Genomic DNA, 15,447 nt, shown 5'->3' on the forward strand with positions numbered 1-15,447 from the left:
GGTCCAATTAACTATACTGGAATTAACGATGTGACTCACAGTCAGCTGGAGCTGCCGCTTGGCAAAGCATTTCCCCGGTGGCTCGCTCCAGTCCCAGACCAACCCCCAGCAGAGGCCCCAGAGATGGAAGAGCACAGATGAACTGGGATGAAGGAAACAAGCCTGGGGCCGCAAAATGCCCATTTTAGGGGCAGCCCTCTGCTTTGCTGATCCACGTAGGTGCAGAGCAGGGAGCTGGTGGCAGCTCCAGCATTAAATCCACAGACCTGGCACAGGGACTCATCCCATGTTCCCTCAGAAAGGCAAAGGCCCAGCGAGGAGATGGAAGAGGCTCCGTTACTGCTGCAGAGGTAGACTCGCCTAAAAACATCTTTTCAGCTCTCCCCACGCTGCCCTCGGTCCTGCCCCTCCCTACACAGACTCCTGGCCACAGTGTCCCCTTCTCCCCTCAGACGCTGGCACAGATCCTATCCCACAGCCTTGCAAGTCCCTGCCATGCCTCCATCTCTCTCGGGCTGTGTCGCAAGGTCTCAATCCCACTTCTGTTCCGATGGTACCACAAAGCTGTCGCTCAGGGAAGGGGGAAAAAAGCCAACCCAGGAGAGGCCCCAGGTCTGTGCCCAGCCCTGCAGCCAGCCGGGGAAGAATGGGCTCCCTCATTCTGTGCTCGGTGGAGTTTGAGCAGGGCAGCCGCCAGCAGCAGGCAGCTGCGAGGAGCCTGTGCTACCTCTGCCACCTCTGCAGCTGCCTAGGTAGCCCATGCCGCTGGCCAGATGGACCTGGACAGAAACAGGAGTGCCCGGCTGGCTTCTCTACCCCTTTCCAATGGGACCTCAGCCCATTCCGTTCCATTCGCGCTGACTTATTAACCATCACATCTCCAGCGGGCCAAGGCCATTCACCCACCACAGCCAGAAGAAACCGGGAAGCGCGAAGACAACACGCAAAGTGACGCAGCCAGCCAGCCCATGGTCTCCTGCTCAGCACCCTCACGCCAGAGCTGGGCTCTGGCCGCCCTCCATCCGCTGGGATTTTCCTATGCTGCAGTCCTAAAGGCAAAACACAGCCTGTGCTGGAGTACCAGAGGAGAATTTAATCAAGCTGAGCCGTCCTCTTCCCAAATGGAAATATGCTGCTGCAGCCACAGCATGGCTGACACACCATCGTCTAGCAAAGACAAACTCCTGACACGGTTCCAGGATCGCAAAGACGCCGAGGCTCGGGATCCTGGATGCCTTGCTATTTCTGCAACGTCAGATACGCTCGTAATGCCTGGACGGGTGCAGGCACGATGTAGCTCTTCAAGCCTTCTTCCCTTCTTGTGACTCTCGTGCGCTCTGAACACCAGCCTCATCCTCCCACCGCCTCAGACGCTCGCTGCAGCCCGGGGGAAGTCATCCCGGGTCTGCCGCACGGCACGCAAGGCCCTGCGGAGACATTTGCTTTGCTGTCTCTAGTCTCGGTACATCGCTGCTGTCCAGAGCGGCTTCTGGCGAGTGGCAAGGCAAGAAAAGGCTGAGGTTTACTGGTGCTGGAGCTAGGAGGGAGTTTCTGCCCCTGCCACCCGGTGGGGCCGGGAGAGCCAGAGCCTGTCAGGCAGCCTGCGGGGCTGGGCAGCTGCCAGCAGGGCAGGCCGCCGAGCCTGCTGCCAGCAAGACCTGCGGGGCGCAAGGGGTTAAACCATTTAGCGAGGCCACCAGCGTGATAAATGCAGCCATGGGCAAAGCCGGCGCCTCCCACTGCCACCCAGGGCTCGGGCTGGCTGGGGAGCGGGAGGGTGGCAGGCAGCGGGGCGGGCAGGCAGGCAGCAGGGACTCTTATCCTGATACGGCGCCTTCCTCCCGAGTGCGGGTTTGGAAAAACTGAGCAGACAGGGCTGGCTCTGAAATCGCAGCGGCTTGGTGACACAAAGCCAGCAGATCCCTCGCCCAAAGGACGGGCAGGCAGGCGGGCAGGCAGGCAGCCGGGTGGGCCTGGCCAGCACCCTCGCTGCAGGAGGCGAGCCTGGCAGGGCGCAGGCAGGCAGCGAGATTTCCCCTCCCCGGGGCATTCCTGGCCAGCTGTGCAGGCAGAAGCAGGCCGGGCGCGGGCTGTGGGGGATTTCGGCTCTGTACAAACAGGCCGGCAGCTCTCGGCCCTGTCTGGCTGCTGCGGTCGCATTCCTCAGGTCTCCCTCCGCGCCGAGGCTGTGCTCCGCTCCGCCAGCCTGCCCGCAGCCCGCTGACTGCAGGCGGCCAGGCCGCTCCGGTCCCTGCCTGCCAAAGCGGACCCCCAGAGCGGCCTTGCTCGGCACGTACAGCCTGGGCAAGCGCGCATCGCCGACGGGCAAATCTTCAGGCACATGCACCAGTGACGGGTGTCAGGGACGGCGCCGGGGCAGACACGCTTTCTGTGGGCATGCATGAGCATGTGTAACTGCAAAGAGCAGGAACAGAGCACAGCACACGGGTGCCAGCCCCGGAGCGACACTGCCCGCAGAGCACCGGCAAGTCTGTGGGGCATCGTACCATGGGATAACGAGATAGTCAAGGATGGTGCAAGAACGGCTTTTGCTGTCCCTGCTACTACAGTGAGGCAGAACTAGGAATGGAGTAATCCCTGCCTTTGATTTATTTACTCAGCGCCTTTGTCTCCAGAGGACTCCTGGAAGCTTGGTCACTGCAGACACTCAAGCCCTGTGTCAGCAAGTCCCAGAGCAGAGACTGGGAGAATTTTCAGGGAGGTCACAAGCCTGACACAAATTCAATTGTATTCAATGTCTCTATTGGTATTTGGGGTCATAACAGGAAAAGTTAGCGAGCTGCTGCCTTGCGCCATCTGCCAGCATGACAAGCACTTGTGTTGCTGGTAGCTTGGACTAGCACTTGCTACCCCCATTCCCACACAGGCAGTCTCCGTTCCTGAGACAGTCATGTGCATCTTGGTGTGTGCAACGCCTCAGCCGCACAACCCTCTAGCTGGGGGAAAAGCCTCTCCCCCAGCATCTCGGGGCAGACCTGTTTTGCAGAGAAGCAGGGCACGCCAGGCTGACGCAGCCAGACTCACCTGCATCCGCACACATCCTGCATCCGCTGCCTGGCCAGACCCATCTGTCCTGCGTGCTCTGGGGAGGGCGACCGTCTGAGCAAAGCCACAGGCTCTACTTGTGTGTTCTGGCTCTGCTCCCACGGTTTTCACCCAGCCCTTTCTTATCCACGCCCCAGTCTCCCAAAACAAGCATGCATTTACGCAGGTCTGATGGTACTGTCCTGCCAGAGGTGCCGAGCACCTCAGCCAACTGCCACAAGGACTCGACAAGAGTTTGGGAAGAGGAGAAGGTCCTCCTTGCTGGGACCACCCCATCTCTGCCCAACTACTTGCCGCTCGCATTTCTGTTCCGTTTCCTCTCCCGCTCCAGATTTCTCCACCTCCCTTTGTGCTCTCCAACAAGGTGCCCTCTGCATCCACCCCTACGGACACGGAGGCGCTACCAGACCCTGGCCTGACTTCTCCACTGCAAGGCCAGTGCGGTGCTGGAGGCTCTCCCCACGCTTCCTCCCTCTCTCCAACGTCAGTGTTATTAAACATTGATGCTATTGCCTACAGCGGAAGGCACGTGGAAGGCCAGCTTCTCCAGCCCTGGGAGCACGCGTCCATCCCTCCGCTATGCGGGCAGAGGGACGAGGAGGACCCAGGCGGGGAGCGAGGAAGAGCCCTCCCTTGGTGAAGGAGGCCGCTCTGCACGCACCAGCCGCCCTCACGCCGCCGCCGGGACACGCTGGCGCTTCCTGCCCGCAGCCGGCGCGGGGCCGCCCCAGCGCGGCCTCGGGCAGCGCCCGCGGGCTCCGGCAGCGCGAACCGGGCCGCGGCCCAGGCGGGCGCGGCGGGACGGCCGAGGCGGCGGGCTCCCTCCTCAGCGCCGGCGGCGCGCGGGGCTGGCGCCGGGGCTCGGCGGCGCCACCTGGCGGGCGCGGGCGGCGCAGCGGCCGTGCCCTCGCTCCCGGGAGCCGCGGGCGGGGCGGCGGGGGCCCCCCGGGCAGAGCGCGAAGGCGCAGCGGCGGGCAGGCGGGGCACGGCCCGGCCGGGCCCTTCCCGGGGCCGCTCCTGCTCTCCTCCTCCACGCGGGGAAAGCGGGGTCGCTCTCGCCGCAGCCCCGGTTTTCCCCCCCGGACACCCCATGCTGAGATGCACCGGAGGTGGGACAAGAACCGCTAGAAAACACGTTGCCTTACTGTATTTACCCTCTTTTCTCTCTCCGATGATGCAAAGGCAGCGATCTCCGGGGCTGTACATGACAGAACAGCAGCGTGCACGCAGCAGAAGGGGATGTTTTAATTAAAAAACTGTGGCTCCAGTGAAAAATGCCAAACGGAGCTTTAACATCCAGGCGCAGAAGCGAGGAAATGGATTTCCGCAGCATGCGATACATCCTTGTCCCTGTGCTGGAATATGAAGAGCTAAACGAACCCCACCAGCAGCTTACAGCTGGCACCTGAACTGTTAAATCAAGCCTTCCTGCACAGACAGCCCTTCTCGAGTATCTGTGTAACAGGTACCTCAATGCACTTTACAACTGCCCTTTATACGGTGCGGACGCTGAGAAGCAAGCATCAAAATCCTCTCCCGGGTGGAAGGCAACGCGAGGGGTTGCAGGAGAGTCGCGTGTCTGGCATCTGGCACCACCAGATACAGGGGTTGGCCTGGCCACAGGTAATGAGGTGAGCCGGACGCTGAGGTGCTTGGCCAGGACGCAAACAGAGGCGGGAACGGGGTTTAGACGGGAAGAGAGGGAGGGAGGCTGCCAAAGCCCTGCTGGCTCTCCAGCAACGTAACTAGACAAGGCGAGGGAGAGTGGTGAGGCTGAAGCAGCCTAGCTGCAAGCCCCATGTGGGACTGAGTAACAGGAGGAGAACTCTCCTAAGGGGCTTGGGGAACCTCTCCCCTCTGCCACTGCCCCTGCCCCCTTCCAATGCAGCCTCTCTCCCAATTCAAGCAAAGGCTGTACTTGAACGCACCAAGGCGCAGTTACTTAAGGAACAAAGAAGCCAACAAACAACGGTTCGTTAAGATGTAGTATTGCAACTGTTTGCGACTTACTGTGCGTGCTCTTAACCTACCAGGCCAAAGCACAATTTTCTTGGACAAGGCAAAAGGCAGAAAGGAGGAGATAGCGCACGAGCCTGGAGCAGCATCTCCTCCCTTACTGTCTCTCAACCATGCAGCAGTCATGACACCAGCTTGGTCTTTGCAGAAACAGGCAGGAAAATCCCTCAGCTACAACGAAGAGCTCAGTATGTACCACCCTGGTGCTGGCTTCCCAGGCCACCAGAGACAAGAGTGGACTCAAAGCAGGAGAGACCCTCGGGGCAAGCGGGCAGATTTGTGGACAGTAGGTCCAGGACTTCCTTTCATGCTGCGGGACGCAGAAAAGACCAAGCTAAAGACCACACAAGCAGTGTTACTTCATCCAGTCCCTAATGGTCTGGTCATACTTCCCTAATTCCTCCCTCTAACCGCTGCCTTCATCCCAGTTATCAGAAGCCTTGCAAGCTTCCCCATCCTCTGACAGCCACAGCTCCGTGTCCAAGCTGGAAAAGGGGAAAGAGACGGGGGGGGGGGAAAGGGAAAAAGGAGTTTTTCCGGAAGCCAATGAAATGCAACTGTGAACATAGTTCCCATGGTAACAGCAGGATCCAGGGGAAGAAAAGGGAACGTAAATTGGATTATCAAGGGGATGAAGAGGGAGGGACAAGCGAACCAGTTGCATCCACCAGCCCCGCCAGGCCGCTCAAACGCCACCTGTGCGGCGTGCCCGAGTACTGAATCCCCTCCTCACCTCAACGCCTGCCCAGAGAGCTCCCTCTGCAGCAGTTCGCTCTGCTCCAGAGCCACCCAGCAAGGCGAGGTCCCCGCAGCACAGCAGGGCTCACAGAGGTCACCACGGGAGTCCTACCACCACCGCTCCCAGCCCAGAAACTTTACCCTGAGAGGAGCAGTTGCCCTATAATTGATGCAATATATTACTTTCACTGCCTGACATCTTAACCATAAATGAGGAGGCGGCTCAAAAATGCCCTGAACATAAAAAAAAAAAAATCAGAGAGAAGTAACTCACGAGACCCAAGATTTATGCTCCTCCACCCACAGGGGAAACAGAGTACTCCTCCGTGACATTCTAGCAAGGACTCGCACTTTGCGGAGCAAATACAGTAAAATCGAGGCAGCTTTCAATAAAGCCAGGAGAAGCACAGCAACTCGCGTCAGATGGATTTAAACCAGCACACCCAACAGCAGCAGAGCCTGTTCCAGCAGGGTTCCCAGGCTGGGGAACAATCTTCCCAGCCTGAGAAAGGATTACAGCATCTCAGCTGCTCTCTAGATCTGGCTCTCCCTGCGCTGCTTAGGCTGCTCACTGCACACTCTCTGCCGGTGCTTCCCAGCCTGGAAAGGGTTAAGTCTCAAAAGCACCTCCTGGGGTTTTGCTACTTCTTTTCTGCCTTGTTTTATTTCCTCAAAGACAGAGATCAGCTGCCTGGATCTGGCTTGACCTCAAGGCAGAGCCCACAGCCGCCCTCTCCGCAGCACAGATTGCCTTGCGTGCGTGGGGGGGCACAGGAGGGACGAACAGATTTGCTGCACTGGAGCCCTTTTGGAGACGGGCATGAATATTTCATGACAGGGAGAGGATGCTTCAGCAGCATCATGCAGATGTGGATTTGCACTGTGCTCTCAGGGACACAAAAGGACAGAGCCCTGGGTCAGCACTCTCCGACTCCCGGGGAGCCCACCGAGAAGAGAAGCCCCCCAAGGGTAAAGGGACCTCCTCTGCCCACATTTGCTCTGCAGGGCCAGCAGTATGAGGAGCCACAGGTGGTGCCAGCAGCTCCTGCACAAACCTGCCCTCCTCTATTGGCAGCAAGTTCCTGGCAGAGAAAGCTGCACCTTGGCCTGAGCTGGGGAGGGTAGAGGGACAGCCCTAGTACCATAACGCCCCGTTAGAACGCTGCACCGGCCCCAAAATACAAGATGTAACCAGATGGTCGTTCCTAACTGGAGCCCAGGTTTCAAGAAAGGCACGATATCCAACTGGAACCAGAAGAGACATCTCTAGGGGGGCTGGACTGCATTTGGCACAAACTGTATAGATGCCCTTTGATTCAGGCGCTCAATACAAGTTCCTCCATTCAAAAGGAGAGCGAGGTTTGAGATCCCTGTTTTGACTCTTCGCAATATGTAGAGCGGGTCCTGTCTAAGAGTCTCTGAAAGTCTGGCATAAAAGGAGCACTTGTGTCTCCAGAGCGCGTATAGAGGGCAGAAAGAAAATGGACTGAACAGCGCAACGCAGGACTGCCTACAGCAGGACTAAGATCATCTCTGAAACTCTTGAGCATGATCCAACAGCAAAATTCTCAGGAGTGTAGTATCAAAGTATTCCTATGGGCAAACCTGCATGGAAGGAATGACCAGCCATCCGGATTCAAGCCCCCCCCAAATCCAGCCATGCAGCAGTGATGCCAACAGGAGGAAAGAGCAAGATTTCAGCAAGGACCACAGCTCTGGAAGTTAATTGAGACAAAGCTGCTACACTTTTCTTGGACATAAATTTGAGTGGGAGGTGTTTGTTACTGCCAATACATTTTCCCTCATACACAGTTCTTCCACATGAGGTTGAACCGTTAAGCGTTGACAGTGCATCTGTTGAGATTGGCTCTAGAAACCAATCGTTCTTGAAAATAGAGAGAGAAACATGCTGTGCTTGCCCTTCATCTTCCCAGCCATCCAGCTCCCAGTACCATGGAGAAAAGCCACGTGGAGCAGCCCACCTGCAGACGGACGGCCCAAGAGCGGCCGTGTTTAAAGCACTCCTTTGCGTGAAAAGTGCAGTGGGCTGAGGAACAAGAAGTTCCCCAGGGATGGCAAGACTCGGCGGAAGGGCTGCACAACGTCATCAGGCTTGTTTCTACTGACAATATAAGGCTTTGAGGAAAGGTCCCACAGAAGATCTGGGAGAAGGGCTCTTCCCAGTATTTCAGATTCCTCTCCCACTTTGTGTTTTCTTTTTACAACTGCATTTCTCTCCTACCTCCCACAGCAGCTACCTTGGGCTTAGAGCAAAGAGTGAGCCTGCTTCTTCAGAAAGACCCTGCACCCAGCAGATAGCACTGGCATCACCACAGACTACAAGCACTGGAAGAGGACATCCCTGCAAACAGAGGAGGATGATCTTCCTCCAAGGTCACAAAATCTTTTCTTCAGAGGAAGAAGAAAAAAAAAAAAACCACAACAGAAAGGCCAATGCAGCCTCCTCACTTGACTCCCTTTAATTAGTCACCATCTGGTTTTGAGAAGAGCTGTCAACCAACGTAGAGCATTTGGCAAGCTTCCTCAGCTGCTGCTCTCCTAACTTCAGTTCTTCTTGGAAATGCTTTAAGCCCCGAGATGCCAAAAGGAAATGAAAAGAAAAGCAAAAGAGAGAGCGCGTGAGTGAAGCAGAAGAGCAAGGATGCAGTATAACTTAGCAGACAGGGCAAGACGTTCCCCAGTTCCACTTCCAGGTTGGGGAGCAAACTGCAAACGCTGCTGGCCATCCGATAGCCGGGAAACCTCCTGCCCAGCCAGCCACACAGGAGGAACTGCAATACCTCAAACACCATATCTCAAACGAGCCGTTACAAATCCCTCGACATTTTCAGGAAGTCGGGCTGCTCAGTTCAGCAACCTGGCCAAATTCCAACTTAGGCAGTGACATTCTATCTTCCTAAATTCCCTCCCTCACTTGAATTTCTTCTTTGTCCCAACCACCGTGCAACGGCACCGTGCACCTGCAGTTACACGTGCTGCTCCAGCACAGTGTCCATCCACCAGGATAGACACAGACAGTCTTACAAACCAAATTCATCGTGCTCTGTGGATGAGAGCTGCGACGCTCTTCCTCGAGTTTTGCCCTGGTTCTGCCTAATGCCACACTCTGCTCAGATAGAGGGGTGCTGTTCTGCCCCAGGAAACCCACAGGTGCAAAGGAAGCGTTTCACCTAGCTTTTGGATGGAGCGAGGAGGCACGCTAACTGTTCTGCTCTGCAAGCTCCCAGGCTGCCTCGCTCTCCAAGCCACAGAAGCTCAAGTCCTCAGGCATGCTCTGCCAGCACAAGCCCTTTTGCCTTTTCAGGGAAGCAGCCGCACTGGTAGCAAAGCTGGGCGGCAGGAGCCGGGCTGCAGCATTTTTGTGAGCGCTGCCTGCCTCATTAACATTCAGCACATGGCTCAAGCAGCTTTTAGATTACTCCTTCCTGACTCTGGGACCTCGCGTGTGAGTCAGAGGCTTGCACGTTTGCTTCCCCTGATCCCTGCGAGCCCCCAACACGTGGCAAACTCCGTTTTGAACAATTCCCTTAATTTCTGCGCATAGACAACCACCTTCTCCCTTTCGCGAAGAAGCGGTCATCCTCTGCTCCTCCAAACGGCATCAGGCGCACACAGACCAGCACCCTCTTTTCTCACAGACGCGTTCAGATTTTGCAATACCCTCTTGTAAGCAGGTACATCGGACTCCCCTACGCTCACACCCCCTCTACTCATTTCCACCCCAGTTCCTATACGGTGACTCAGCTTCCCATGAAGCACGTGTAGAAGCCAGCTCCCTTTCCCTTCTCCAGACCCATGGTAACGGGGTACGGGCACAGCTGAAGGAGTGGAGGATCCTCACATTAAATACGTTAATGCCCCGCAACAAACAGGGCAGCTATCATTTCCCGATGCGTTTCCGCAGATCTGCCCTATGCGGCAAAGGAGTCCGAGATCCAAACCTACGAGATCCTCCTGTTATACCCGCCCTGACATTCACCAGCCCATCAGAGCAGCAGAGCTGTAACCTTGTTGACTCCTGACCCGTGAGAAAAAAGCAAGCATTAAATTCCTTGTTAGAGCATCTGAAACCACCAGGGACCCGCACCTGATCAGCGTCCTCGCACATTTCCAGAGGGGCAGATGAGCAGGTTTCAGCTGCCCTGATCTGCACGGAGCCGTGGATATTCTCACTTTCTGTCTCAGGAGCTGCACGAGACTTGGGCTCAGCTGGGATGCCCACGATCGACGGGGCAGTGGGAGCTTGGGAACTCTGTCACATCCACTTATTTTAAGAGGATGAACGTGCTGGTCTGACACTCTTGGGACTGAAAATCCCCATGCAGGGAACAGGGAGGCACCTGGGCAGGCGACAGAAACACACGTGGGTCGCCGGGCCCGGACCATCTTCCCGTGAGCCTCGACACAGCCAATTTACACCAAAGGACCAAAAGCAAAAGGCTGCGGACACTGTTCCTCTTTTCCATTTCCCAGCCTTGGCTGGGGAAAACAAAGCTTTTCCTTTATACTAGACATTCTGCTCCAAGCCACAGCAACCCCTGCACAATACTTCCATCTTCCACACTTCTCCTCTGAAGCCTTTCTTCCTTGTCTATTAGCATTATGCAAAGCGCCCAACTGCCATTGCCAATGAGACTTCAGGCAGAAATCCATCTACTTCTCCCCTCCAGCTCTTAATTAACACGTGGACTTTAATTACATTTCCCATTTTCACGACAAAATATGTCTCTCTCCTCCACCTGCCCCTCCCCGAGATCATTACAAGAGCTATAATAATAATAATAATAATAATAATAGTCATCCATCTACCCTGAGAGCGAGGCAGGAGGCACCTGCTCCATCTTCCCAAGCTACCCCATCCCACCTAGCCCCCGGTCACTCATTCCTCGGAGAGCCGCATGCCCTGGTCCCATTCCAAGGGAGAGGGGTGGAAGCGCTGCTAACAGGTTGGCACAACATATTGCCAGGGCTGAATGGTGCCTGCAGGCTTTGGCTGCAGCGAAAGACATGACAAGTCAAGGATGGACATGGAAACAAAGACAAATCGGGGAGGTATTAGGGATTCTCTTCCTTTTCAACTTCCTTCACCCTCCTGCTGAAGAAGCTCTGTCCTCACTATTCGTACAAGGCGCAGCCAACGCCGTTAGGAAGCTTTGCAGTAACGCTCAGCTGGTTCACAGACCTATGCGGTAAAAAAATGGGAAAACTTTCTAACAAACCTCCCCATCCTCACTGATCCAGCCACTAGAAAAGCAATCACCTTAGTAAACCACAAAGCACCCGTTTCCCGGGAGAAAGCGAAAACTGAGAAATTCTTCCCTATCCAGCCAGATGGGAGCAGGCAAGAAGCTGATACGATTTACTCAAGCGTGGACCTTGGCGCAGTCAGGCTTTCATGAAGCTCAGGCATTTGTCTAAAGGTAACTCAAACTGCTACCGCCCTCCTCGCAAGTCTAGGAACCTCACCCAGATGTCTTCTCACGGCGGGGAGACTGAGTCCTGCACAACATCAACCCCAGATTTGCAAACTCGAAATCAGAATTGGCTCTCAGACCCACTATTTTATCCAAATGCTCAAAATTCACAAGTCAGCTGGTGGCTTTGTCCACTTACAGAGGGCCAGGAAATGAGATTCCTTAGTTGTTACTTTACCCCTCAGATTTTCAGTGCTCGAAGACTTAATCTCTAGCCCTCCCGGCAGCAAACAGTAAGGGAATACTGAACTGAATATCAAGCTATGCAATGTTTAGTTTAAACATTTTAAGTTTGAAATGCTTTAGTTTGCAGACAGACCGAAGACAGCAAGCTGCCCACCTCTTCCATTGCCAAGTTCTGAAGAATTAGCAATACTACACAGAGCAGACATGACATCAGGCTCTTGGGACAGAGGCAATAACGCAAGGGCAGCATCGAGGCGATCACAACACAAAGGAGATATAAGAAGGACTAAAAGTATGGCCCAGGGTCCGCAAAGCAAGGACTGCACGCTCCAAACACACGGCTAAGCGCATCATGCATAACTTGGACAGAAAGAAGAGCTCACAGCAGAGCTCCATGCAGGGGCAGCGAGCATGCCACAAGCACAGACGGCATCTCTGCTGCCCGCAGAAACCTGTATCCCTCCTCAGAGTCCAACGACACAAGAGAACCAAGTAACTGCCCGAGCAAGAGAGCGCCGACAAGCGTGGCAGAAGGGAGACGATGTCCCTTTAAATGTGACTGAAGTGGTGTCAATGGATCTGCCACGGTAGAGGAGTTAATCCCCCCCCAGCCCCTCTCAGCCGCTGTGATGGGATAATTAGATGCGAGGGCTCGGCACAGATGATGCTCCAGTCGCTTAGCAACTCGTGGTTTCCATGGCAACGGCAAAGCACAGCCTTCGGAGCAGCAAGTGAGCAGTGCAGCAGGGCAGGGAAAGATGCCTGAAACTCCTGCACTGATCCTCTCCTCCAGAATCACTCGGAGGCCTGGAGGTATTAAGGGAGGGAGAAGGGGGTGCCTTAAAGATACAACATCCCTCCTGTTTCAAGCAGCAGTAAAAAGAAAAGGGGTTTTTCTTTTTTTTTGACTAAACTTCCAGTGACCCTCTGCTAGCAGGACGAGTGAGGCTGAACCACACAGAGCGGTCTTACGCAAAGGCTCGTGCCCCGAAACGTGGGTTGTCCTATTATAAGCAGCGGAATGCGATTCCAGCATCGGTTCTCGCACCCAGGGGCTGAGGTGCGCACACACACACACACTAAGGTGTTCAGCTTTTCAGCGCAGTCCCATAAGAAGCCGTGTACAGGCGTCCAGCCTAGCCCTGAACCAGCAGGCAAGAGGAGGTTTCCTCTCGGTTCTGCAGCTCCGCAACATGTACAAAAGTGACACCAGCTATAAAGCATGAACAGTCTCGCCAGAATAACAGAGCTCAGATTTATTAACCGTAGCCCAAGTCTGTCATCTGGTACTTCCTTCAACACTACCAATTCCTACTGCTTTATTACTGCTGCTCCCTGCACCGAATCAGCACCCCACCGTTCCCGAGCGTCGCAGCCATGACCTGCATCTCTCCTCACTAAATACCGCACGTGCCGGCAGCGCAGCTGCGCTGCTGCCAGCTGCAATCTTGTCATCTCGCGAGCTGAGCGGAGACAGGCTCTGTTTGTATTTTGACAAGAGAGCTCTGGGACACTGAGGGGGGGGGTTCTTGATTCAGTACTAGGTGGTCTTTGCCCCCCTCACATAATGCAGGGATGGCCTGCATCGCTGCCTGCTTGCACATGACAGCCTTGTGCGTCAAAGCTTTGCAAACGTCTCGAGGCCTGATGGCACAGAAGGGGGTACAGAAACTCACACTATGAAGACAAGCCCTGCTCTCCTACCCTCCCCTCCATCCAGCCCCACACTTGTGACAGGAACCGTCCCTTGCAGGGACAGCAGCAGACTGCGTGCCTTGGGCGCTGGCTGCAGCACATGCACCCGCTGCTTTTCTTCTCCCTTTCCCACCTGGGAGGAGACTGGCAGCACGTGCTCCGCTCCGCCGTGTGCCATCTCTTCTTGACAGAAAGCACGTAGAATGGAGAATAGGGCAGACCCCTCCCTCGGGCAGCTGCCAAGCCAGGAGGCAGCACGTACTGCTGGTGCGGGGCAGCCAGACCAGGCTCTGGTACCCCGCGTGCATCGGTCAAAGCCACCGACTCCGAGATGCTCTGCGGCTCCTTCCTCCCCTCACTGTACATGTTACTTTGCCCTCCCTGCAAATCCGGGGGATGCCGGCTGCGACATCCAGGAGGGATGAAGCACCCCGTCAGTCAGCCTGCGCCGACAGCTAATTTAGCCGGGAGCGAGGTCTCCTCCCTGGAGCCCTGTCCTGATCCGCCCAGCGCTTCAGGAAGGTACCGGATCAGAGTCACCAAAAAAGTTGCAGAGCGTTTCAGACTCTGTCCCCTATGGCTTTCAAAGGGGGAAATCAAAGGGAAGCGCCGCGCTTTGTTCCACGGGGGAGCGGCACGAAAGGTGAGTGGCAGCGAGCCCGGCAGAACCGGTCGCTTCAATCGTCCGCCAGCTCACCTTTGAAGTGGTTTTAAAAATCAGGGAGGAGGGGCAGAGACCCGAGTTCAGCCTTCTTACTGCAACTTCACAGAATTTGAGGATGTGGGGGGTAAGAGGCCACCTCTCCCCCACCAGAAAAATAGCATATCTCTTCAGAGAGAATAGAATACAGCTAATAAAAAAGGCTGAGATACTCTTCAAGTACATCTGTTGTGTCCTCACGTCCTGAGGAGGCTACAAACAGCTACAACGTCAGCAGCATCTACCTACAGTACTGACGGAGACATAGCCCGGCATCCGCAGGATTAACCGGGCGCCCTGACGCAGCCCCTGGTCCGGTGCCGACGGAGCGACTGACTCTCACCAGTCCGCAGCCTCCTCTCTGCCTTGTGTTCCCTCTCCCCCTGCCCACCCGTACTTTTCCCAGGGCCTCTCTTTAACAGAAAGGACTGGTTTTAACCCTGGCCCATGCAAATCCCAGGAGCTCTTTCTATATTTTAGCCACAGCATCAGCCACTTGCTGCAGCACGGGGAATCTAAGCAATGCCAACATAGCGGGAGCGGCAATGTGCAAGGACAAGCCAGGCACCTACCATACACCCCATATTAGGAAGATGGGGACAAGTACCAATTACTTAATTGGAAATTAACCTCTGTGCTACCACAGAAATTATATATATATATATATATGTATAAAGAACACAGTTGATTGGCATGACCAGTATTCACAAGCCCAGAGTCCCCCCAAGCCCACTGAGCTTGCTTCTACACAAACACCATCAGCTGGGCAAAGCCAAGATGATACCCTCCTATCAGCATGGACAAGCAGATGTCACTCTGTACAAATTCAAAGCTTTCAGGGGATGTAGAATACAAGAGCCATTTGAGCCAGACGTGAATAACAACTCTGAGTCAGAAGCCAAGTTATAGAGCTCCCCTGTCTTCAGGGGAGAGAGCGAGCTTGGATCCAACATCTTTCAGAAACAGGAGCAAATCCAGTTTCTCTGGCTTGCCGAGAAGACCTCGCACAACATGTTCATGCACACGCAGGAAGCCGTAAGCCTGGCCAAAGACATCTACGTACACCTCGCATGCCCACGCACGCCCATGCAAAAGTCATACACCCTGAGAAGCAACTGAGCACGCTCGCAGTTACATCTCGAATCTGAAATGTCTTTTCTCTTGATTTGCAAACAAGTCAGTCTAAAATGCCAGGAGATGGGAATCAGCAAGGAATTGTTGCACAGTTCTCTAACTGTGCTTGCCCCCCGACCCCAACCCGCATCCTTACAAAGCTTCCCTGGAGTTCTTGTGGTTATGAGGTGCATGGGAGTAGGCGAGACCGGTTTTCAGTAAAACTATCCCATCCATTGGCTTCTGTGCAGGTAACGCTCACCTGAAAAGAGCCGGCTTTGAAGAATCCAGACGTCCTGAGCCAAGACACCTCCAGCGTGTCGCCTCTCTACTTTTTCAGCTCCGTTCATGATGCAGATAGAGATGCTGGCTACTTTGACCTTCTGCACGTGTCAGCAGGTTCTCTTCTAACTTCTGTTCACCTTCCGAAGCTAGAGG

The 15,447-nt window shown here is 55.1% G+C and overlaps 1 protein-coding gene across 1 annotated transcript in view; it reads right to left on the reverse strand.

Annotated features, from left to right (window-relative positions):
- Positions 1-15,447, reverse strand: part of BCL9L (BCL9 like) — an 80,397-nt gene that overhangs the window by 57,227 nt on the left and 7,723 nt on the right. The window contains exon 3 of the mRNA XM_075521148.1: positions 15,272-15,440. The gene's annotated coding sequence lies outside the window, so the exon portion shown is untranslated. The remainder of the gene's footprint in view (positions 1-15,271; positions 15,441-15,447) is intronic.

This window comes from Mycteria americana, chromosome 19 (genome assembly GCF_035582795.1).
Source record: "Mycteria americana isolate JAX WOST 10 ecotype Jacksonville Zoo and Gardens chromosome 19, USCA_MyAme_1.0, whole genome shotgun sequence".
Lineage (NCBI taxonomy): Eukaryota > Metazoa > Chordata > Aves > Ciconiiformes > Ciconiidae > Mycteria > Mycteria americana.